The sequence below is a fragment of the Tenebrio molitor genome, chromosome 4 (genome assembly GCF_963966145.1).
Source record: "Tenebrio molitor chromosome 4, icTenMoli1.1, whole genome shotgun sequence".
Taxonomy (NCBI): Eukaryota; Metazoa; Arthropoda; class Insecta; order Coleoptera; family Tenebrionidae; genus Tenebrio; species Tenebrio molitor.
The window spans coordinates 20205842-20231400 of NC_091049.1; the positions used below are offsets into that span (position 1 = coordinate 20205842).

The 25559-nt window shown below is 38.6% G+C and overlaps 1 long non-coding RNA gene across 2 annotated transcripts in view; it reads right to left on the reverse strand.

The window, feature by feature from the left end:
- Positions 1–22533, reverse strand: part of LOC138128124 (uncharacterized) — a 148456-nt gene extending 125923 nt beyond the window's left edge. Inside the window, exons 1-2 of one of the 2 annotated variants that reach the window (XR_011158546.1) lie at positions 21975–22526; positions 21597–21750 (exon numbers count right to left, since the gene is read on the reverse strand). This is a non-coding gene — a long non-coding RNA (uncharacterized lncRNA). Of the gene's footprint in view, positions 1–21596; positions 21751–21974 lie in introns of both variants that reach the window. The other variant, XR_011158547.1, reaches the window with a different exon arrangement.
- Between the last annotated feature and the right edge of the window lie 3026 nt (positions 22534–25559).

Consider the following 25559-nt stretch of genomic DNA (forward strand, 5'->3'; position numbering starts at 1 on the left):
AAATTTTATTCTTTTTCCCCATAATGGCAAAACTGTACTTATGAATACAGATAGATACGCTTGTTTTGAAAATCACACAAAAAATGTATGGGTGCTATTTAAAAAACCAAAGTTGGTTGCCATAGCAGCGAAACAAAAGAAGATCGGAACAAACTAGAAAGACCAGATGATGCAGGATAATACACCAATCAACTTTTATATTAAACATTATTTCATAAATTGTCAAATTAAAAAGTTACAGCCAATATTTGATACTTTTGTTCCATCCTGTATAGTATAAGCAAATGCTTATTCTTATGCATACTACCCAATGTTATGAGATAAGAGATAACAATTACTGAAATAAAATATGTTCTTAGTTACATTGTTTTGGATACTTGTTTCTATCCTTTGCAACGATTTAAATTTCCCACCGAATCAAATTTCTAGAATTTTCTAGAACATTCGAGAACGTGCGCACGGCCCACGGTGTTTCCGTATCCGCCAAAGAGAAAAACCGGACTAGAGGGGCAGAAGGCATATAAGGGAGGAACCAGCGCGACCTTTTGTCCGACGTGTTTGATCGCCAAGGGGAGTGTAGGGGGTATTAAGGGTGTAGCAGGTACTGGTGCGATCGTGGTGGAGTCGAAACAGGCAGCAGGAGCAGGAATTGGAAAAGCTCAGGCCGAATCGCTGCGGCGGATTTGTGATCTCCACCACGTAAGGTTCAACGAACCTAACGTTCGGCAGATTAACCCACGCCGGCGTCCGCTGTGCCGTTCGTCCCCGAAACTCTCCTGGAGGACCCAGACTACGCCAGGACCGGACCTAGGGTGTCACCATCATCACCACCAGGTCGTGGACGTCCCGGAAGAACACCTCACCAAAATTATTTTACGCCCCTATCACGTAAGAAGTCCCTTCCGTCCACCAGGAATCAGCAGAACCTACTCGCAGGGGGAGTTATCCTACCCCCGAGATTTTTAAGTATTATCAAAATTTTAATATTTTTAGTCCGCCATCTTGGATATTTTTTTTTTATACGTTTGCGTTGTACTCTGACTGCGAGTGGTCTCGTCAGCTTCGGCGTATCACTCGCAGACATCATTTTTTTATTAGAGTTCTTTCTCCGAGTCTCTGCGAGATAAACTGATTTTCTTTATTTCTTTAGTTTTTGGGACAAGGGAGGACTTCGAGGACCTCGAGGAATTCAATACTTAAGGTTCAGTTTTCCTTTTTATGTCCTCTGTGTTGTATAACTCCAAAGTCTTGGTTAACTTATATCCTGGAAAGGCCATCAACGACCGTTTAGGCTCCTTGAGTTTTGTTTCTTTATCCTGTTGTAACGTAGAGAGTAATAAACTATTGTACAAGCTTTTTGAGTTTTCCAAGGCCTATTGCTTATCATTTTCAGCACTATCGAGGTGGCGACAGTGACGTTCGACAGAGAGCCAATCTTTCTAAGAAATAGTTATTGTTTCGATTCAAAGAATAAAATAGTAACGCAACATGAGATGCTGACCACGCGACACCCAAGAGGAAAAAACTGAATTTACCACAAAGTTAGGAGAGCTAAATGTTACACCAAGTTCTAGCTCTATTTCAAGTGCCGATTCGAGCCCAAGTTCAGCTTCAAGTCTCCCAAGAAAAGATTAAGAAATAGTACATAATTATAAATAATAATATAATTATAAATTAAATAAATCTGTAGGGCTGAAAAAAAAAAAGGTCGAGGAACTCGTCGCCGTGGCGCTGCGGCGGATTTGGAACCCCATACATGGAATACCGGGAGTGGTCGAACGCCGAGTTGCGGATTTGATTCCAAGCTCTCGCGCCGGATCTTCGCGCCGTGCACACGACGAAGAAGATCTTCCACTGTAATGTCGTCCTGTTCGGGGAATTGAGTCGGTTTTTGACGACGGCGTCGCCGCCGGTTTTTGGATTTTAATGCTCGGGGAGACGAACGCATGATCACCAACGTAGGGCGTGGGCGAAAAGCGCATCGAAGGGTTCTCAGCGACTCTCGAACTTGGTCCATAGTGTTTACAGTCGTTCAAATTTCGTTTGTGTTGTTTTCGTAACTCGTGTTCGGTTGTGGTAGCAACGGCTACACATTAGCATGAGGTGCGTTTCTGTTTTTCATTTTTTTGAGGTTTTGAATCTCAAGTTTCGTCAGATCATAGGGTGGAAGATTGGGCGAGAGAACGTCACTCGGGGTGGCCACAACACCATGGCACCAGAAAAAAACCAAAAGTTCGGGAAATTGGTTGGAAAGCGAGGCAGACCACGATACGCGCATTTTTTTTTTACCCCGATCCGGTCCGGAAGGCGAGAAAACCACCAGACGGGCGATGATCAGTAGTGAAACGAAGAGACAGATGTCGACGCGGCTCGACGCGTGGTAGAGGTGCTTCGGAGCATGAAGGTAATGCGACGCCTAAAGGGCAGAGACACCACGGTGGCGGGCCTTCCCCCGAGTTGATCTCGTGAGGGAAACGAGAAAGATGTCGATTTGGCAAACGGGGTCGCCGGTTATGGAGGAGCTCGGGAAACGGACGCGCCCCCGCGGACGAAACAACGCTGTCGAGAGCACCCGCCAAGAATCACCCTAGACTTTTTTTTACCGGACTAGACGCAAAAAAAACAATTCACAGATTGGTTTCAGACTCGATTCACAAATCGCAAGATTGTCCTTCGTCGCAGACGTGCCTCAGTCACTGTTAAATCTTCACTCATGTCTACGGCCTTTTGTCGCACCCCACGCTCGCGATTCTGACTAAACCATAAGTACAAACCCACGTCAATCTTCTTGTGCTCACTTTCTTTCATAGTTTTACGCTTCTTGTTTGGAGCAGAAAGAACACTACACCATCGCTCAATTTTTTGCCGATTTTTTCTCCACTCCGACACAATACTCACTCCTACACCGTACTCCGCTGCTATCGCCTTTAACGATGCACCTTTATCAAGTTTTTGAATCGCTTTTAATTTCTCAGTCAACGTAATTAGTTAATTACTTTTCGTTTTCTGTTTGTGGACTGCATTTTGCACAATTACTGTATCGAAGTTCGTCAGCAACTGATCTGACTAAAAGAATTTGAACCTCAACAATACATAAAAAGAAAATAAATGCATTTTAAGAATGTTATTCGAGTTGAGAAATTACATAATTTATTTTATTGCTTTGTGGAAGCAAGAAATCGATATTTCGGATAATCGAACTTTTCCCGTTTCGGATAATCGGAAGTGTGCATCGCTCACGTTCGTTTCGGATATTCAGAAGTTCGTATAATCATGTTTCGGATAATCGAGAGTCAACTGTATTATTAATTGTGTATGGTGTTCGTTAGTTTTGAGGATGTTTTTTGTTATTTGGAGGCGATACCCTCATCCCAGTGTGTTCGAGAAGGGGAGAGTGTGTTAAATGCTAACCATTTATTAACGATTGACGTAAAGGAGAAAAGTGTTGTTTGAAAAGCAGTGGCTTACGAGATAGCCCTCACGAAATCGAAGGTACTTTAAAACTGAAGAACAATAACGTGGCTTCGATTGAAGAATTTACGGGTAGTTACAAGGCGGGGAAATCCACTCGTTGCAAACACATTGCAGCCCTTTTATTCTTCTGTAGGAGGTGGTATTCAAAATCAACTCAACTTATTTTTGGTTGTAAATTTCCCGGATGTCCTTCCACACACTGATACTGTATAATTGAATAACTCATGGTTTGGTATTCCCGTCATGGTGTTCAATTGCTGATTAGTTTTAATTCTGTCTGAAAAATGATCAACTAAATGTCCATTAGAAATTTAAACTCCCTTATCTTCTTTAGTATCAAAATCTTCACTTCCAACTTGGGTTTCTTGAGCTTTCTTGGACTTTACCATTATACATATTACTATGAGTTTGAGACAAAGCACATAGAGCATGTGCTGCTACTTCCTCCAAATCTGCAAGTATTTAAAATCAAATCGTGACAAGAAAAAAAATATCGATGATACCTTCAAGCACTCAAATTGAAAGTTAACAGTACTGTTAAGTACTGAAGTACTGAAGGTATCATCGATATTTTTTTTCAATTATACAGTATCAGTGTGTGGAAGGACATCCGGGAAATTTACAACCAAAAATAAGTCGAGTTGATTTTGAATACCACCTCCTACAGAAGAATAAAAGGGCTGCAATGTGTTTGCAACGAGTGGATTTCCCCGCCTTGTAACTAGCTGTAAATTCTTCAATCGAAGCCACGTTATTGTTCTACAGTTTTAAAGTACCTTCGATTTCGTGAGGGCTATCTCGTAAGCCACTGCTTTTCAAACAAAACTGGTTGCACTTTTCTCCTTTACGTCAATCGTTAATAAATGGTTAGCATTTAACACACTCTCCCCTTCTCGAACACACTGGGATGAGGGTATCGCCTCCAAATAACAAAAAACATCCTCAAAACTAACGAACACCATACACAATTAATAATACAGTTGACTCTCGATTATCCGAAACATGATTATACGAACTTCTGAATATCCGAAACGAATGTGAGCGATGCACACTTCCGATTATCCGAAACGGGAAAACTCCGATTCTCCGAAATATCGATTTCTTGCTTCCACTAAGCAATAAAATAAATTATGTCATTTCTCAACTCAAATAACATTCTTAGAATGCATTTATTTTCTTTTTATGTATTGTTGAGGTTCAAATTCTTTTAGTCAGATCAGTTACTGACGAACTTCGATACAGTAATTGTGCAAAATGCAGTCCACAAACAGAAAACGAAAAGTAATTAACTAATTATGTACGTTGATTGAGAAATTAAAAGCGATTCAAAAACTTGATAAAGGTGCATCGTTAAAGGCCATAGCAGCGGAGTACGGTGTAGGAGTGAGTACTGTGTCGGAGTGGAGAAAAAATCGGCAAAAAATTGAGCAATGGTGTAGTGTTCTTTCTGCTCCAAACAAGAAGCGTAAAACTATGAAAGAAAGTGAGCATAAGAAGATTGACGAGGGTTTGTACTTATGGTTTAGTCAGAACCGCGAGCGTGGGGTGCCCATCTCTGGACCCATTTTGCGACAAAAGGCCTTAGACATGAGTGAAGATTTAACAGTGACTGAGGCACCAGATCGTTTTGTTGCTAGTGAGGGTTGGCTTACACGTTGGAAATCGCGTCATGGCGTGAGACAACTACAGATATGTGAAGAGAAGCTTTCTGCAGACCTATCTGTGGCAGAAGAATACAAAAATAAATTTCAAACGATTTTAGAAGAAAACGGTTACACCCCTGATCAAGTGGATAACTGCGATGAAACGGGACTTTGTTACAAAATAATGCCGTCGAAAACAATAGCAGGGGAAACCGAAAATTCTGCTCCAGGATTAAAGAAAAATAAAGAACGACTGACAATACTTGCTTGCAGCAACTATTCAGGGCGGCACAAATTACGATTAATGTGTATTGGAAAGGCAAAAAGACCACGGACCTTTAAAAATTGGGCAGTTGAAGTCAGACCAGTGTACTATAGGAATAAAAAAAGTGCATGGATGAATAGTTTTCTTTTCAAGGAGTGGTTTTTTAAAGAGTTCGTTCCTTCTGCAAGAAAATTTTTGAAAAAAATTGGTTTACCACAGAAAGCCATTTTAGTGGTAGACAACGCCAAATGTCACCTTAGTGAAGATGAGCTTCAAAGTGGCGACATAAAAATCCATTTTTTACCACCTAATGTCACCGCCATATTGCAACCAATGGATCAAGGTGTGGTGGAAAATTTAAAGAGAAACTACAGAAAGTATTTGCTCCAATATCTTTTGAACGAACAGAACGGCGGTTGCACTCTGCTGGAATCTATTAAAAAAATTAATCTTAAAGAGGTTATATATTGGCTGGCTGACTCTTGGAACCACGTTAAGGACTCAACTATTCAAAAATCTTGGTCTAAGCTCATAGAGCTAAACAGAGTAGCTATCAACGAAAATTTTCAAGAAGATTCTGCAAATGAAGTTAACGATCTTCATGACCAGTGGCGGCTGGTGCAGGGAAGGCACACGGGCATTGTCCCCCCAATTCAAAATGGGAAAAACGGGAGAAACAAATATTATTAATTTTTTGAAAGAAATGTATTATTGTTTTGTTTGGATATTGTATACCGATGTTCCTATGTAGATATTTGCATTCACCTCAAAGTTTAATTGAATGAATTTGAGCCGATGCGCTCACCTTATACATTTAATTCTTGTGGACGGGCAAGGTCAGTGGAAACCCTGTCTGCCTTGCCATTTCTATACGCTTGAAACACAACCACCAACGTGTTATTTAATATGTGTCAACAATGCACATTCGGGCCAGAAGCTGGTCGGCCCGAGCCAATTAGAAAAGATTTAATGAACGAGAACAATTTCGAACTTCCACGACACTTCTTGAATCACCCTCAACCGTCGATTCATATGATTTTGTCCGTTAACCGTTAGTTTTTATTGCAATTGCAAATACAGTTGCAATAATTTCCTGCTTCATGTAAATGTGGATGTTTGCATTTTAATTTAGAGTGCACGTGTGCTGACATAAAGTGACAATCAAATAGACACTTTTAGTAGGTGATTTAGTTATTAGTGTAAGGTGTAGGTTAGGTAAGTAACAACAATGAATTCGGTTGCGTCGATTAAAAATCTTAAATCCGCCGGGGTTGGACTTCGTTTTGAAGATCGTGTAAACATTAAACCGTTGGGGCCCCCTCGTCCGAAATTGCAAATTCAAAAACAGTATTCTGTTAAAGGTAAAACCGTTTCTCGAAATTTTAATTCTAATATGTACAAACACGCAGAATGGTTGTGTGGCTGTGATACGAGTAATTCTCTATTTTGTTTCGTGTGTTTATTAATGGGGTCCAGTGATTTAGACCCAGCATGGGTACACACCGGCGTAACAGATTTAAAACACTTAACTGAAAAAATAAAAAAACACTCTGTCAGTTATAAACATCTCTGTTGTTCGATTGAATTTGCTACTTTGGGTCAAGGTTGATATTCGAAATCAACTCAGTGCAGCTTATCGTCTTCAGGTACAAAAACAGAATGAATAAGTTAAACAAAATAGATATATTTTAGGAAAATTAATAGATTGTATAAAATTCTGTGGGGCTTTTGAATTAGCATTGCGGGGGCATGATGAAAAAACAGACAGTAATAATCCAGATTTTTTAAAGGTTTGATAAATTTAATGTCTGAAATAGATGTAGTTTTAAAATCTCATATCGACAAATCTAAAAATACTGTTTTCTCAGGCTTATCAAAAACGATTCAGAATGAACTTTTAGAGTCAATATTGGCAGTAACGCAGACTTTAATTAAGAAAGAAATTGATGAAAGTGATTATATCGCAATGCAGGCTGAGGAATCAACAGATAATGCAAATATGTCTCAATTAGTATTTATAGTGCGCTATGTCAAGAATGCACGAATTTACGAATGTTTTATGGGTTTTATAAAACCTCCAGGGCACAGTGCAGATGTATCTCGCGTAATTTTGAAAGAATTAGAAAATATCAATATTGACAAAACACCTGACAAATTGATAGCGCAAAGTTATGATGGAGCTGCGGTAATGAGTGGTCAGAATAATGGGGTACTCGTACAAGCCAAAATCAGATCCGTTTACAAAAGAGCCATGTTTACTCACTGTTATGCTCATCAATTGAACTTAATTTTAGAAAGAGCTGCACATCAAAATAAGCAGGTCAAAGTGTTTTTTGCAGGTATTGATGGATTTTTAAGTTTTTTTTCTCACTCGTCTAACCGTACCCAAATTCTTGATTCCAAAAAGACTTTCGCGGGGGCCAAATGTTCGTTGGAATTTTAGTTCTAGAGTGGTTACTACCGTCTTTAAATATAAAGAAGAGTCAACAGAGTGTTTGAATTACATAATCGAAAACGAGGATGACAAAAAAACTGTACGCCAATCGACAGGTTTGATAAATTATCTTAAAGATGCTGATTTTAATTTTTGGTTTCATTTTTTTAACAAGATTTTACCCCATAGTGATATTCTTTACAGTCAGTTACAATAGCGACAGTTAGATAGCATGAAAGTGCAAAAATATATTTCAGATTTTCAAAATGCCATTCAAAAAGTAAGGAGCGAAGTAGATTATGACTATTATCAAAACGATAATGATGATGCTGCGATTCAACCAGCAAAACGACAACGTTATTTAGATAATGATAGACAAATGGCTCGAGAGATTTGTGACGTTATAATAACTAATATACTAGATAGATTTTGTGTTAATGATTATTTGGAAGCTTCTTTGTTATTTGAAACACAGTTATTTCAGGATTATGTTGTAAATTTTCCTGAAAATCATTTCACTTAAACAGTCAAAAGATTTAATTTAGAAACTGCTGCATTAAAGCAAGAACTGTCCACTCTTTATCGTAGAGAAGAATTTCATACTGCTAATGGAGCGCTTCACATATTCCAATTTCTTTGGGATAATAACCTTAGTAATGTATTTCGAGAAACGGTAAAATTGTTAAAAATTATTTGCACTATTCCGATGACAACGGTCGAAAGCGAACGTTGCTTTTCAACGTTGAAAAGAGTAAAGACATTTACACCAAATACACTGGGACAAGATACACTTTCTGCCCTTGCAATGTGCTCCATAGAGAAGGAACTTATTCAAAATACAGAAAATTTCAACGAGCTAGTCACAAACCATTTTGTCTCTCAAAAGAATCGGCGTTTTGATTTTAATTATAAAACACTTAATTAAAAACAGATAATTACCTCATTGCTATTGCATAAAAAAACTTGATCACTAAGAAATAAATCAATTTATTGTGCCTTTTTGATTTTTTTTAATAAAGCTCCCTGATTGTGGATTAGGCCTATTGGGGAAACCACATTTAAAAAAACGAGCCTTACACTCTACATCTTGGGTGGTGAGGAAAAGTGTGTGCCCTCCCTTCTGGTTTGGTCACGAGCCGCCACTGTTCATGACACTTCCACACAAATTACAGAGCTGCAGAACATTGTACCAGAAGACATAGAACAATGGATTAAAAGCGATAGTACAGAAGATGAGCAACTTTCAAATGAAGAAATACATCAACTACTCCAAGAAAGAAGTGGTAACCAACAACCCATTGATGAACTAGACCATGATAGTGCTGACAAAGAAGTTAAAATTTCCCATAGGGATGCTGTAGATGCTTTAACAAAAGCTTTACTGTATGTAGAGCAACAGCCAAATGTAACGACAAGTGACATTCTGCTGATAAAAAGGTGGAAAGATATTGCAACTAACAATTTATGGAAAACTAAAACAAAATAATTAACAATCGATTCGTTTTGTGTTTAAAAACATACATACATATATGTATTTAACATTTACATTACTAATAAACATGATTTCAAATATTTTTTAATATCCTTCCGATTAACCGAAATTTCGATTATCCGAAGTGGGTCCGGTCCCAGGGGGTTCGGATAATCGGGAGTCTACTGTATAAACACAAACAAAATAACGTGTTCATATTGATCAAACTGTCAAACGATTGCAGCGCCACCATCGGTCATTTGTTTCACCTATAGGTAACACAACAGAGACCAAAGACGCAAATCGGGGAAAGCATCTCGGAACCCGAAGTTAACGGAGGGAGCACGCGGAACGACTGCTGGCGGTCGCGGGTCTGTGGGCACCCCCCACATTTAAAATTGTCAATAACCCCTCCCTCCACACTCAGCCGTTTATTTCAACATCTTAAATAATGTAAATTCGTTGTGTATGTAAATTGAATATAAGTAAAGCCCCCAAGGGGCACAGACTTTATGCACAATGTAATAGGAATATGAAAACAATAGTTATTTGTGTATCAAGACCCAAAAAGTGCATCTTTTTGGTCCGAGTATGGGTTTTCTAGTCGAGGCGCAGCCGAAACTTGAAAACAGGCGAGAACAAAAGTCACTTTTTGGCCCCGGTGCACACAACGTTTTTCGTGTTCATTTATGCGAAAATTTTGAAAAACATGAATTAATTGTAAATTTTGAGGTTATCTTTGACAGATGTCAAGTTAGGTATATAAACTGAAAAATTTATATATTTAGTTATAGTGGAACCAGAAATATAGTGTTTTTATGAGGGATGGAGTAGATTAACTTGAGAGGGTCAGTTATGGCAGGGCAATAATCTTCTGGCACTCGTCGCGCGACTTGGCTCTACCTACCTTTGTCTCCGATGGTCCATTTTCAGACGGCTCAAAAACATCTGTCATAGAAGATTTATAACTCTCTTCAAGTTGGTAATAAAAGTGACCCCAAAATTGTAAAAGAAATTATCGACCAGAGTCGATGATTTTAAGTTAGATTTATATCTTGTTTCTTGTATGTGAGCGTTATTTCATTAAAACGTTTTTTTTTTTAGATCCTTGTGTTATTTCTCCTGGGGATCCCTGGTAAGACAGGACCACTGCTAATCTTCAGTAAGGGGTTGTCAGCTCTCGACGATAGAGTAAAGAAAATCGTTAGAAAGATATTTTAAGAACGTAACAGTACCTACTAATTGGTGGCTGCTAGACAAAACAATGTCCATAAATTGTGTATTCCTCCACACACATCTCACCGTCTTCAGCTCCTCGACGTTACGATTATCAACATAAACCCATGAGGGAAAAGCCAGGTAGGGCCGTTACAATTCGTCAAGTGGGTAGAATTTTTGAGAAAAGTTACTTAAAAGCATCTATACCACAAAATGCCATTAATGGTTTCAAAAAAAACGGGATTTATCCATTAGACCCGAATATATTTCCGGAAGAGGCATTTGCTGGCAGTAAAACAACTGACCAAGATCTAATTGATTGTTTTACAGAAGCTGCAGATGGTGTTGCCACAACAGATTTAGTTGGTGGCGGAAGTCCAACCCCCGATTTATCCACTGCTTCATGTTCAAATGTAAATGCAAATTACCCAATCTCCTAAAAGACCTGCTAGCATTGCTTCAGTTTCATCAAAGATTTTTACTAGAATTCCTGTTAGAATTCCCGACTCGATACCTTCGTGTTCAGGTCTACAAACACCAAGAGGCACTATATCATCAGTTAATTGTTATATCAGTCCTAACAACATCCTGCCACTGCCAAAAGTAAAACTTACACCTACAATTAGAAAGGCTCAGAAAAATCGCGACAAAACTACTGTGCTAACATCCAGTCAAGGTAAAACAAAAACTAAAACTGCAATTCCTGCTTCCAGTAATGAGAAAGAAGAGGACACTTGCACGCCAAAGGACTCGTTTCACTCGCGTTTTAAACTGGCCCACTCATGACATAAAGAGCCCAATTTACACACAAACGTGTGCTAATACGTTAAATAATATACTATAATTGGCCAACTCGCAGCCCAGATCTGAACCCAATAGAAAACATGTGGGGTCTTTAGTAACGTCAGACATTAATATTCCGTAATCGAGAGGAGCTCTTGGCTGCGATTTCGGATGCATAATCATCAACGTTTGGTTACGTAAAAAAAAAAAAACATTATTTCAACGTAACTGTGTTTACTGGGTACTTCAGAAATCTATGTCATTCAATGCACAGACAATTGACCAAAGTTATAGAAGTTACCAGACAACTGACAATATACTGGTTTCTTCACAATTTTTACTTTATTTAAAAAAAAAAATGACAGGGATGTTCGGGAGGACGCTAGCGCGAGTTTCGCGCTCCTGGTAGGATCACCCATGCCGGAAAGGCTCGAGTGGACCGGTGAAAAATAAAGGACGTCAACTATAAAAAAATCGCTGGAGTGGGAAAAACCCACTAAAAAAAAAAAAAAAACTATCGTATACCTTCTGGCTAAGGCCAAGTTTTCAGGACGCGCAAGCGCCTCTAACACGACCTAACGACCACTACTAAGTAGGTAGCCGGGACCGACAGCTTTACATCTCCTCCAAAAGATGGCAGTGATTTGAAAAAACCTGATGATTTAACCGGGAATCTAACCCGGGTATCTAGCCCCTGAGTCATGACCACTAAAATGGAGAAACGGAAGGAAAGGAAGACCTACGATCGTGGAGAAGAAGGGGACGCAGTACAAGGACGTGCTGAGCAGCGTCAAGACCGCGATCAACAGATGACCCCGCGAGGAGCTCGATCCACGCGATGAGGAGCACCAGGGATGGAGGAAGCCTGTTAATTACCCTTGACAGGCGACCATTGAAGGTCTCGAGAAGGCCAGGGAGCAGGTGACCTCGCCGTGAGGAAGGCGAGTTCGGATGCCGTGACCGAAACTCTGCACGCAGGGGTCTGGACGCGACCACCGAAAAGGGTGAAGTGATTGAAGCCCTGAAGAAAAGGTTGGGCGATTTGAAGGATAGGACGTGGAAGGTTAGCGACCTGCGACCAATTCGGAGCGACACACAGGCGGTCACTATCGTCCTCCAGAAGGAGGACGCCGAAGGCATCCTAGTGGAAGGATACTTGAGGATTGGTGCGGTCAGGTGCAGGGTTGAAAAGAGAATAGAAACCAAAAGGTGCCGCAGATGCTGGTCGTTTGATCACAAGACAGTGGGATGCAAGGGTCCGGACAGGAGGAAGGCTTGCTACAAGTGTGGCAAAGCGAGTCACTTGGCAAGGGAAGGCCAAAATAATTTGGAATGTCCTTTGTGTCAAGAGGTCGGTCACCGTGCAGGAGAGGGCAGGTGTACAAAATTCCAGGCGGCTTTGGCAGCCCAACGTAAAAAGGCGAGATCGGACGGGACAGATCAGAACAGGCCAAACCAGGTTCCCTGGGACGGTGCGAGATGGCAGAGGTACTGGCACAGCGGTCACACGAAGGAAGCATGTGGCGGGCTGGACAGGGAAAACCTCTGCTGTCTGTTTTGCAACCTGGAAGGGCATGTATCCGGAGGAGAAAATTGCCCGAAATGGACGATAGACCCGGCGAGCCAACCAGAGAAGGTGGACGAGGAAGGACAGGGAGAAGACACTCGGCCCTGGAGCGCTAGATTGGAAAATGAAAGGGTACTACCAGAGAAAGTGAGGGAAGATGTCGCGGGGCCGCCGAGTATGGGATGACTAGGTCGCCTGGAAAATAAGACAAATAATACAAATAACATCCTCGATCCACGTCCGCCAAAAGTAAGCGGATTAAGGGGCGGAGAATTCCAGATCCTCCGTCTCAGGGGCTGAACAAACAACCAAAGGCCCCGGTGCGAAGAGATGAGGTGCATTCAACTGAATGCAAACTGTAGCTCCACCTCCTCCATACCGTCGTGAATTATCTTAACGACCTTGCGCTTCACTATCTCGCCAGGACGTTGCGCTTCACTACCTCGTGATTGCAACTACCTGGCGAAGTAGTTAAGATAATTCACGACGCGACGGTACGGAGGACTTATAGAGCAAGCTCTGCGAGCTCAGAAAAGAACCGGAGAGCGACGAGCGGGTGCCACATTTCACAAATCTTCAGTCATTAAATGCCAGTGTAACCAAAACAATGAAACACACATAAGAAATTAGTCGTGCGTACTAAAGCCCGAGTTAGCATACGTGCAAAGCAGCGACCAGGCGAGGACAAGTTCACGCGCCAGCACCGCGAAAGACACTTCGAAACATTCCGTCAAACGTGACGAGTCCACGGACAAATCCACGAAAACCTTCAAGTGTTGGAACTGCCAATAGCCCAACCATTCATTCGCCAACTGTAAAGCCAAAAATAAACTGTTTTGTTTCCGATGCGGAGCGCCAGATGTTACGGTGGCGACTTGCAAAACATGCAACCATTCGGGAAACGCCAAGTAGAAACGCGGTTGACTTCCGGCCGAGCTGCGTCTCTGGACCATTCTAAGGCCGACTCTAACGTACCAACAATCACGAGACGGACTGACGACAATTGGAAAGCCTGGCTAAAAGTAGTCAGCGACTTTTGTGGATCTTTTCGGGCGAACTCGGAGTCAATTTTCGTCAACAAGTCGAACGACAACAGACCGTTTGTCAAATTACGTTTGAATAATCCGGAAGTAGAAGGTTTAGTCGATTCAAGTTCGAACTGCACCATCATCGGCAAGGACGGCTCCGACTTAATCAACAATCATGTAAATGGCAAGGTCTTTCCATCACGTTTGAAAGCGATCAGAACCGCTGACGGCAAATCACATCCGGTGTCGAAAGCGATCGAGCTAGAAGCGACTCTAGAAGCGTCGAGACGGCGAATTCGAGTGTACGTCGTACCAGATCTGCCGCACGGTGTCATACTGGGGTGCGATTTTTGCAAACTGTTTGAGCGAGTCGCAAAATAGAAATTGGTTCCGACACGGTCCGCGATAACGGGAATCAGCGCGGATCAACGGGGAACTATCGACGTCCTAAGGAGTGTTTTCGAATCTCCGAGTAAAGGTGGAAAATTGGGAAGAACACACAAGATGACCGTCTGTATCGATACGGGAGACACGAAACCATTCAAACAACGCCCTTATTGGTGGTCACTCTACATGCTCGCTGAAGGAAACAAAGAGATCGACCGTATCTTAGAAAACGACGTAATTTCGCCATCAGATAATCCGTGGTCGTCTCCGATCTTACTGGTCAAGAAATCTTCCGGAGAGCATCGCCTTTGTTTTAAGGGCCGTAGGCTCAATGCCGTATTTTGAGTATGTTGCGGGGAGCTAAGTTCATTTGGTCCATAGAGCTGAAAAACGGATTTTGGCAGGTCAGGTCATTTTGGCAGATACCGTTGGATCCCGACTCGAGACCCAAAACGGCGTTTGCGATTCCTGGCCGAGGTTCATTTCATTTTGCAGTGCGCAAAGCATTCAATCAAAAACCCCAGTCGAAGTGCTCGGCTTGTGGGGTTTTCCTTTGCTTTAATGAAAAGAAAAGCTGTTTTGCGAATTACCACGAAATCACTTACTAATACAAAATTATTGTTTTTATAAATTTGGCTAAATGTCTGTAATGTAATATACCAATAATATAAAAAAAAAATTCGAAATGTGGTACTCCTGAGTACCACCTCCAAGAAAGTCCAGAATATATATTTTTTTAACATATTTTTTCTACTTCAGTGTTACAATGAGCATTTTGTGACACCGAAAACAGTTTCACAAAGATAAATTTTATGGCATCGTTTCTAGTGAGAATCGCCCTCAAATGTCACATGATTTATATTGACACATCACAACTCCGATTTGTTTGAATAGCAACCAATCACAATTTAATTAGGCGGAAATTTTCCCTAGGGAAAATTTCCGATATAATTGACCTAGGGAAAAAAATTTTCGGGCGATTCTCTTCCGAATATACCTCGGGACAGATATATATCGCCAAAAATTTTTTCTTGCAGTCCAACACTCGTGTTTGTCGCTCAAAATTACCCTCGGGCTAGCGCCCTCGTGTAATTTTCTTGCTACAAACACTCGTGTGTGAAGACTGCTCGAAAAAATTTCCCTTGGTATATTATATAAAATTGGATTTTCCTCATCAAGGTCAAATTATTTAATTTTTTGGCAGTGTGATATTTACTTCAATAATATTTTAGTTGTGTATGTCGCCAATACGGGCTAATAAAGTAACTATGTCATGCGTAGACTGTAGAGGTTAGGTCGAGATAGGTATTTTTCAGTTCTTGGCCACATTTAATTAACGCAATTTTCAAATTAGCTCTTAATAAAACCTTCTTTTTTCTTTCCGCCATGGTAAAATTAACCAGGCATAGGATAGGAATAGAATTTTATGAAAAAAATCTGTTACTTTATTCACATGTCAAACTAAGATTCAAAATTAAAGACGTCAAATCGCTTTAACATGATAATGTGGAAATTACTAGGAAAAGAGGTGCAGGTTTGCAACATGACAACAATTTGACAGGGAAAATCCAACGTGAATGAACTTTATGATAATTGAATTTGGGGTTGGTATTGAAAGTAAATTTCAGTGTTAAATGTGATGTCATTTGAACCTGAATTCATGTTTTGGATCAAAATAAATTATTAAGGGGGTAGATTATTTTTGTAACAACAACTGGGAGACCATTTAAAATTTAATTTTCAATGAAATAACATTGCTTCGTCAATACCACCCCAAATGCATTAAAATAAAAGTCACTAGATAATAATTTTATATTTAAAAAATTAAATTAATGAAGCCGAAGTAGAAAAATTAGCTTGTTACACTCGTTGCACAAGACATTTTGTCAAACTCGTTTCTTTAGAACACCCCTCACTGCGTTCGTCGTGTTCTAAACCCTCTCGTTCGACAATAGACTGTCTTGTGCAACTCGTATAACAATATAACGGGTGACTATTAAAATTTTCACTTGGGAGTAGGCTTTGAACCAGTTTTTATTTTTTCTGTTACTTTAGACACACGCAAGAACGAATGACAAATGTCAGTCAGTACAATTGAAAACATTTGTTGAAATGTCAAACTTGTCAGTGTCTAAGGTGCAACGGAAAACAAAGAATGAGCCATAGCCAACACTAAGTGAAAATTTTAATAGTCACCCGTTACTATGCTTACAAGATTCTAAATTGACGATATACTTATACAGGGTTATTCTAAATAATTGTAGTCGAAGTTATTACATTTTTGCCGCTTTCATGTGAACTGTCAGTTCTATCGCTGTCACTGTCATTTTTTAGGTGAAAAGTGCGGTGATGATGTTTTTATTTATTTTTGTTAAATTAACTATTGAATCCAGATATATTGAGTTGTTTTGCACCCAATTTGACTCCCGTGTGTGAACGGTGTGTACTCACTATTCACATCATTTTGATGTTTTTTTATGTGGAGCGGCAACCATAAATTTTACATTCAGTTTTCACGCCTACTTCGACTACAATCATTTAGAATAACCCTGTAGTTCATTTTTTAATGCTGTAGAAAAAGTCAGGCAGCCAAATATACACTTTCAATACTTCACTAGATTCCTATTTCATTTTTGTAAATTACTTCAATCCATGATGCCATATGCCACAATAAATGCGTTAATGTCAATTCGTGTCACTGTCAATTATGTATTAATTTAAAGGCTAGTTTGGTCAAGGGTTTTTATACTTGATTATCGATGGGCTACACAGAACAAATTATGTTTAACGAAAAATTAAGTCGCCCTTATCCGCATTCGAAAAAACATGATTTTGAACATTTACAAACATGTCTATGATGATGATGATCATGCGGAACTTAAGGTTGGGGATACGGTTAAATTAAAGAAAAGCAGATGTGGGAATTGGATGTGCGTATTGAAGTGACCGTGGAACCACTGATTATACACCTTGGAGAGTCTGATGAGGATTCGGATTAACCAGAAGATTTCGAAGATGAGAGTTGATTTTTTAAATCGATAATATGTCTGAGTTATCGTTAATTATTGTTTCTATTTACTAACTTCCTGCTTTTTATTCATTCAGATTAAACACATTATTAAACACGTTTTCTGATTTTAATTAAATTTTTTTATCGAATGTCAAAACGTTGTCAGAATGACGGAGATTTTGACAACCAGAATTTTTAGCGGCATCGTGGATCAATTATAAATGAATTTAAGGTATCTAGGCAGCATTGATAACTGTATATTGGGTTGCCTGACTTTTTCTACAGCATTAGCCGAAACAGTAAAAAAAAACTTTTTTTTCTTTTGAAGAAATAGGTCCGGTTTTTGAAGAGACTCAAAGACTGCTGTACTTTAAAGTACCGCTGGGAGACAAAGGGTTAATTATAGAAATAACGAAACTATTACGGATGATAACAGCAATAATAATGTGCCAAGTCTCAACGTCCATGCCCACGATTCAGCAAGTGTGACAATTAATGTATACAATTGTTCAGCTCACAAAAATAATTAAAAGTTGTTGCTCTCAACACAAGTAATAAAATGATACAACTTCACAACCATTTTCTTATAAAAACAAATCAAATTCAAGGTAACGGATGCAACTACATCTGCAACAGATGTTACACAGGACAATTTGTGATTGCAGAACTACAATTTTATCATAGTTTCGAAAACCAAAAAGTACTGGAACTTTTTTGGTGGAAATGACAATAATAATACACTGAAATATTAATAAAAATTTTATTCACACAGCAGTCATGTAAACACGAATCGTAATTCGTAAAACCTATCGAAGTAAAAACGTCTATGCAACAAAGTTTTTCAATTAAGTATGATTAAGTATGCATAAGATTTCTTGAATTGAAGCACTTCTTAAAATGCCAGCAAGAAAATAGATTAAAGAATGAGCAATGGTTAATAACAAATGATAAAAAAGAAGCAGTTTGTAAAGTTTGCAATAAGGTTATAACAGGTGGTATAACACACATCAAACGACATGCAGATTCTGAGTACCATAAACGAAAAGTGGATTGTGCTAAAAAAACTACAAAAATGAGTATGTATGTATCTACACAAAATACGCAGGAAAAACTAAAACTTGCGGTAAAAAAATAAGGTCCAGTCATTTTGTGCCGCGCAACTTCTAGACTCGGGGGTATCTCAAAAAACGTATCGTCAGCGGAAGACGAAAGTTTCGAGGACTCGGTCGGCGACCGCCGAGCGGGCGGCTGTGCCGCACGTCGCGAAAGGCGAATTTTTGGGTGAGGTGATCGGAATCCGCGGTCATCCAAGAAACCGGATTTCCGATCCCACTAGTGTTACCGTTTAGCGCTGCCGAATTTCGAGGGCCGCCGAGGCGCCAAGAAATTTCCATTTCGTGGTCGAGTGATCCCTCGCACCTAGAGAGGTAATTACCTCCCTTTAGCGATTTCACGTCACTAATACCGTTCATTAGGGGTGGTTCGATCCAGTTTAAGTACCGTACCGTGAGGGAGTACCGAAAAGTTCTTCCTCAAGATTTATCGTCAAGTCGCCCCTTTCAAAAATTAGTTTTATATTCTAATTTATTATTTATTTTAATCATAGTCTCGAGCAGGTCTCGCTATTTATTTTTTTAATGAAAGAAAACACTTACTAAAATATTTTTTTTCATAACTTTTTCGCCAGTTTAGGAAATTCAATTGTAATCTATCCGATAGTTTAAAAAATTGGGATGGAGCCGAGTCGAAGACCCGGCCTAGTAACTTATATCAATTTAAACCAATCTGAATTGACCCGAGATACCTACCTTGTCCGTGTTAACCCACAAAAGTCGTCTTGTAATTCTCGCAAATAGTAAATATCATTTCCAACATAAAAACACATGCCCTTTCAACTGGTAATGTCAAATTTCCATGTCAACTCATTATTTTTTCGAGCAACCCCCACCCTCTTCCACCCCTCGTAGTCGGATTGACACCAAACTCTGAGATTGGGTAGTCACTATTACAGAGTTATTTCCAATGGCAAGATCCGAGATTATTTTGTTAAAAGTTTCAGCAGTTATCGCCGTCGATCTATGAAGACGTAAATAACTTTATAAGTCCGCCATATTGTTAAAATCCGCAAATGGTAAACATCGTTTCCGACATAAAAACACATGCCCTTTCAAACGGTAAAGTCAAATTTCCATGTTCCCTTATTATTTTTTCGACCTACCCCCACCCTCTTCCACACCATGGTCCGATTGACACCAAAAGCTTTTCAACTCGAGAAACCAGGGGTAAGTTTGTGTTGGTCAAATTTGAAAGCAATCGGTCAAAGCGTTTTTGAGTAATCGTGGGAGAACGAAAAGTGGGACAGACAGACGCACATCATTCTAAAAACTTCATAAACGTGTTCGGGGGACCTCAAAATGTAAATATCTGATGAAATTAGCAATTCGAAATTTTGGACCGATCACAATAACTTACCCACCTTTGGTCGGGTAAGTTAAAAAGTAAAAAGTGGTGGTACACTAAGGGACTGATTTCAAGTTGACTTGCGACGGTCGCACTTGTTGTCATGGTAACGTCGCAAGAGAGAAAGATGACGCATATTGGTAATTAATGTGTAGGACAAAGATAGCTACACATTTGCGCTGCACCACCTATTTGCGACTATGACTTGAAAGTGCACCCTAAGGCAACTTTACCCTTTATTTGATCCAGTAATTTGCAATTTTGCCAAATCAGGAAAAAATTAATTATACAGGATTATTCACTTATCTTGTACATACTTCTGATCAAGATAAGCAACACATAATAACTTAATCCAGTCCACCAGAATTTTGAAAAATAAAAATGAAAAATATTGTACTAGACCACTGTTTCACTTGATAAGTTGTCAAGTCTTCCAAAAAAACACGCAGATTGAATTATTAAATAGCGTTTTTTTGTGCAATTTAAAAATGTACATACATGTACACAAGCAAAGAAAAAACCGATATGATACTAATTTACGGCGAATGTCGTCGAAAAGATGCACTGGATTATTTCTTGTGGGGTACAGTAAAGGAGAAAGTGTATTCAACACCCCTAGTGGACATTGATGACCTGAAAAATAGAATACCTAACAGATGCATGCAGATTCATAACCCTAGAAGTACCTACTATCCCGAGTGCGAACATGTTTCTTTCGAAGAATTGCTGCATGTGAAGACAACGAAGGCAGACATTTTGAACATTTAATTTAAAATTTAAGTTAGTAGGCATGAAACTATGTAGTTCAAGTGAATCGTCAATTCTAAATTTCCACCACCTGCTGAATTATGTTGGCAAAATAAAAATATTTCTAAATTAGCGATTGTTATAACCAAAGTTGGCAATATAATTATTTTATAAACATGATTCGAAAACAACGTAATTTACTTGAGGCTAAAATGAAAAATGCTCTAGTAAAATGTTTCCAAGAGATAAAAAGTTTGGCACCGTGCTTTTCCTTTATTGTAAAATATTTAGTTGTATAGTTTTCCCATTTATAATTTGGTTTTACTACCAGCCCTGTTGTAAGGGTGTTAAATACCCCGACAATAGGCAACTACCGCCATAAATCCTAGGACTGTAAAAGAAGGTCCGTTGTCTGACCAGGTTACAATATCTTCACTATCGCCAAAACCACAACCCCAGCCCCTAATAATTACAATTGCACTGCCATAAAACCAAATTATAAATGGGAAAACTATATAAAAACGAAAATTGACAGAGAATGATAACCTCACAAATACAACTTGACACATTTCTCACCAAACAGTGTTGCCGGTTGTATTTCTAACGTAAAATGCAGTTTTCGTGGAAATTTAGAATTGAGACAGACTATAACCAACAGTGATTCATACTCGTTTGTTAATTATAAAATTAATGAAAGTATTTTCTGGAATGTGTATTGTTGGTTGCGTTCTTAGTGGTCAGGCTAGACAAGATGAATAACTAATCCTGTATATGACCACATATGAAGTCAAATATCAGAAAGATTATAAGAGTTTTGGAAGACAATTACTTTGTACTTGGCTCTGGCAGGCAAACCTATGCGACCTGCTTTTGATCATATTTAAAACTTCCACCTTTTGTTTGATAAACCTTTCCCATCCTTGAAAATCAAATTGAAGTATGTTATGCTATACAAATACAGGGTACAGACATCTCAAACAATTCACCTATTGTCAATGTGCTCCAATATTTACTGTAACAATGACCTGCGATAAATAAGATTCATACCTATTTACTGAACATATTTATTACATTCCGAGAAAGCGACAACCAAACACTTAGAAACTTACCGTTCAGTGATGCGTTGCTAATTGTTTGAGATGTTCTCTGGTGACTCCGGAAGTTGATGTCTCATTCTGTTGGTACCAAAACACTAAATCCTGAATGATAAGTACCCATCTCTCTAAAACCACACACAACGGTCCATTCGCGGCACAGTTCATTCTGTAAAATACAACAGAATAAATAATAAACACATTCCGCAGAAATTACGATTTTGCAAAAAGTTAACATAACCTAAACATGGCGCTATTCGCTTTACATTTCCATTGAGTAAATTTTAACCGTACGCCAACAAACTAGTGCATGTGAGCGACTATATGGCTCTTATAATGAAAAACGTAATCAATAATGAACATGACAAACAATATATGAAAAGAAAAACTTACAATTTCATTTGGGTTGCAGCTGTTCGAAAACAAAAAACACCGAACACGTGCAGAACACAGGCGAGGACGAAGCGCGAGAGCCGATCACTCATAGATAAAATAACGACAAATAGAATGCACAATGCAAACTGACAAACTCCCTTGATTTTTTTGCCTAACAAATGTGGCGTCATCTGTTGAGTTATGGACGGTGCTATCGAGTGATCAAATTAATTTAATCTTCGGGTGACCCACAGACCATCAACAGAATTAAGACTTTCAAAACCCGTATAAAACATGGGAGACACTGACAACACTAGCGCTGCTCTAGCGTTAGTTAGGCCAAACTAAATTACCGAATTTACTCGTTAATCCGATCGGGAATTTCCGTTTAAAAAGGAATGTTGATTTGAATATTAATTAATAATGTCATCAGTAATTTTGAATTTTCTAATTTCTGTCAAGGTTTAGTCAATGAATTTTATAAATTGTTCTACAAAATAAATTACTCCAAACCAGTATCTTCAGATAATTTTTCGTTATCTTTTTATTTGGTAAGTTATCTTTTTCTTTTTGAAAAGGTACGAAATATGGTTTTTCAGATCGAAATTTTTATTTTATTTATTTGGATGTGGGAAAAATTAAACATAAATGCTTTGTAAACAACAAAATCGGCGATAAAAAATAAACATTTTAAATTTCAAAAATTAGAAGAACAAAGGAAACGATGGATAGAAGCTTTAGGTAAATGTTGCACCACCCTTCAAAACAGATAATGCCTTTATTTGCGAGAAACATTTTAGCAACAATTTCTTTACTCAAAAAACAAAACTCCATAAATACGCCCTGCCGTCGATTTTTCTTCGTGAAGAGAAACAAACTTCAATAAACAATGTTAGACCAGCTGAACAAATTGAAAATTCTACGATTACTGAAAATCCCACTGTAGAGAATCTAATCCTTCCTGTTATGCCCAAGGCCCAAAATAGACACCCAACAAAATCTTCTAGTGTGTGGCAAGTACTTGAATGCAAGAAAGTTAGTAGTCTTACTTCAAAAGGTAGAAACATTTATTATATGGACCGATATCAGCGAAAAACAATTTCAAAATTAAAAAATCTTTTGCACGATTCTTAAATTATCTCCAGAAATTTTAAAAGTTAACGCAAAATCAAACTATTGAACTAATGCTACCCCTCAATTCAGTTTCACTCGCCTTTTAAACTAGCCCACTCATGCCCAAAAAATCCCAATTTACACACAAACTCGTTAAATGAACTACTAATTTGTTGTGTGTGTTAGAATTTGTATTAAAATGTTTAATTCTTAATTAGTCGTTTTTATTTTTTTTTAAATAAGTATCAATTTAAATCAAATTGAAAAAAAAATAGGCAACTAGGTATACAGAAACTAGTCAGATATGCAACTTGTTATACATTAGTTTGGCCTAACGCTAGGGCAGCGCCACTTGAGCGCGTCTCCGAAAATGTAATCCCACTTGACAGTCTTACTATAGTTTAATTGTCTGTGGGGTGACCCACGATATACATAAGACTGGTACGCGCACTTCCCTATACTTCTCTAATAAATTAGCCAATAAGCGTGTCAAAAAAGCACCCCAGGTGTGCGCTTCAAAACTTACTACTAGATGGCGTTGTATGCACGAGGGACTGTCATTTATGAGTTTTGAATAAGGAAATATCCATATTTACAAGTTTTATATTGCCACAAAGCACATAATAATATTTGAAACTTTGAAATTTAACGTACAAAGTTCAACAGTGACAGTCCCCCATAGACAACACAGTAAACCTATAGAACGCAAACTCCCATAGTTTTTTGTGCCCCGACGCCATCTACTGGCTTGTGGTAGGTGCAAAATAAGACACAGCCAGCTGGATATCCTGGCTTTTTTATTTATTTAAAGTAAATTATTTATGAAACTAAAAGACTACATTTATTTTGAAGTTTTTATTTTTAATCTTTTTCGATACATTGAATACATGAAGTTTTATACGTTTTCGGCTCATTACAGTCCGAATTTTGGATCGACATTTGGCTTTTTAAGATGTTGAATATGCTGAGCTTTTCTTATTTTCTTTTTGAAACTTTCATATCATAAGAATTTATATCTTCAACTTCATTACTATACATAAAACAGGAGGTACACAATTATAGTGTCTTCAGTATAAACGTCGTAGATCAGTAGATCGGATGAAAATTCTATAAAAAGTAGTTTTCAGTTAAAATATAATTATCAATATTTTTTTACAATTACTGGAAGTAAATCTGGACTGGAAAAGGAGGGAAGTTGTATCGAGCGTACGGCCACATTCGTTCGTGCTGAAGTCTTTGCTGGTAAAATGAAGTCCACACACAGTGTAGCTGTTATACCAACACTTTCATAGGCTCCAAAAATGATAACTGCTTGTTACCAGTCTTTTTAATACATTCCATAAAACGCCCAGGATATTTAATTGGATTTGGAAATCTATGGCGAGTTCTACATGGTTTATAATACCTTTGCACGGTGCAAAGTCTCACAATAGTAAACTTATTACTTATGACCCTTATGACTTGATATGTCAAAATATAATTTTTTTAAATTTTGGCATAAGTTTCCGCGATTTTTATTTTTATAAAACCGCAGCGTCCCCTGGCGGCTTGTGGTGGGTGCGTTTCCAAAAAAACAGGGAAAATGCATAGGAGTTTGCGTTCTATAGGTTTACTGTGTTGTCTATGCAGTCCCCGAAACAGACACTGCCATCTAGCGAATTTTTATGAACTATTTTTCGGGCTCCAGCGGGCCCTAAATTTGGCTCTCAAAATGGCGGTGAGTGGGTATACCAGTCTTCTTTCTATCATGGGGTGACCAGACGTAAAACCTCCGGCCGGCTTCTTTTTACGTCCGGCTTTTTCACTCTTGATCTTGAAAGCAAAATTTTTGTCCCTCAATCAAACTCAAAACTTAAGTCTTTACTGGACTCAACAAAGTGATCATCAAAATTACTTTCCACGACGTTCACGTTCGCCGTTCGTATTTAATCGTCAAAATTCTCAATTAGGTATTTAATCTTGGTATTCCTATGGCCAGCGGGAAAAACAATACTATCGGTTGTTTTTTTTTTTAATTTCACCTCAAAGTAGGCGTGAACGCACTATACGGATTACGGATCAGCTGTTTAAATCATGCGTTTTTGCACGAGTGGTGCATTCACAGTCAACTCTTCGACGCCTACTTTGAGGTGAAAATTTAAAAAAAAGCTTTAATACAGCGTGATCAACAATGACTGAGTCTGTTGGCAATGAAACAATTGAAAAATATTGGTGTTTTTCTGTTTCGTAATTGGCACTGACCGGATGTTTTAAATTGACACGACATTTAAAAAAAATAGGTTATGGCGGGTATGTTTATACTATTACAAAAATGACCCTTTGATGGTAAACGTCAAATTCTCCTGTCAACTCTGTCAAAGCTGACAACCGGAAATGCGTTTAGATTACAGTGGTACCAAAATCATTCAAATTTTCATTGCTACCAACAGACTCAGTCATTCTTGATCACGTTGTATATACTTTTTTTTTATTCACTAATTGTCATCCTTT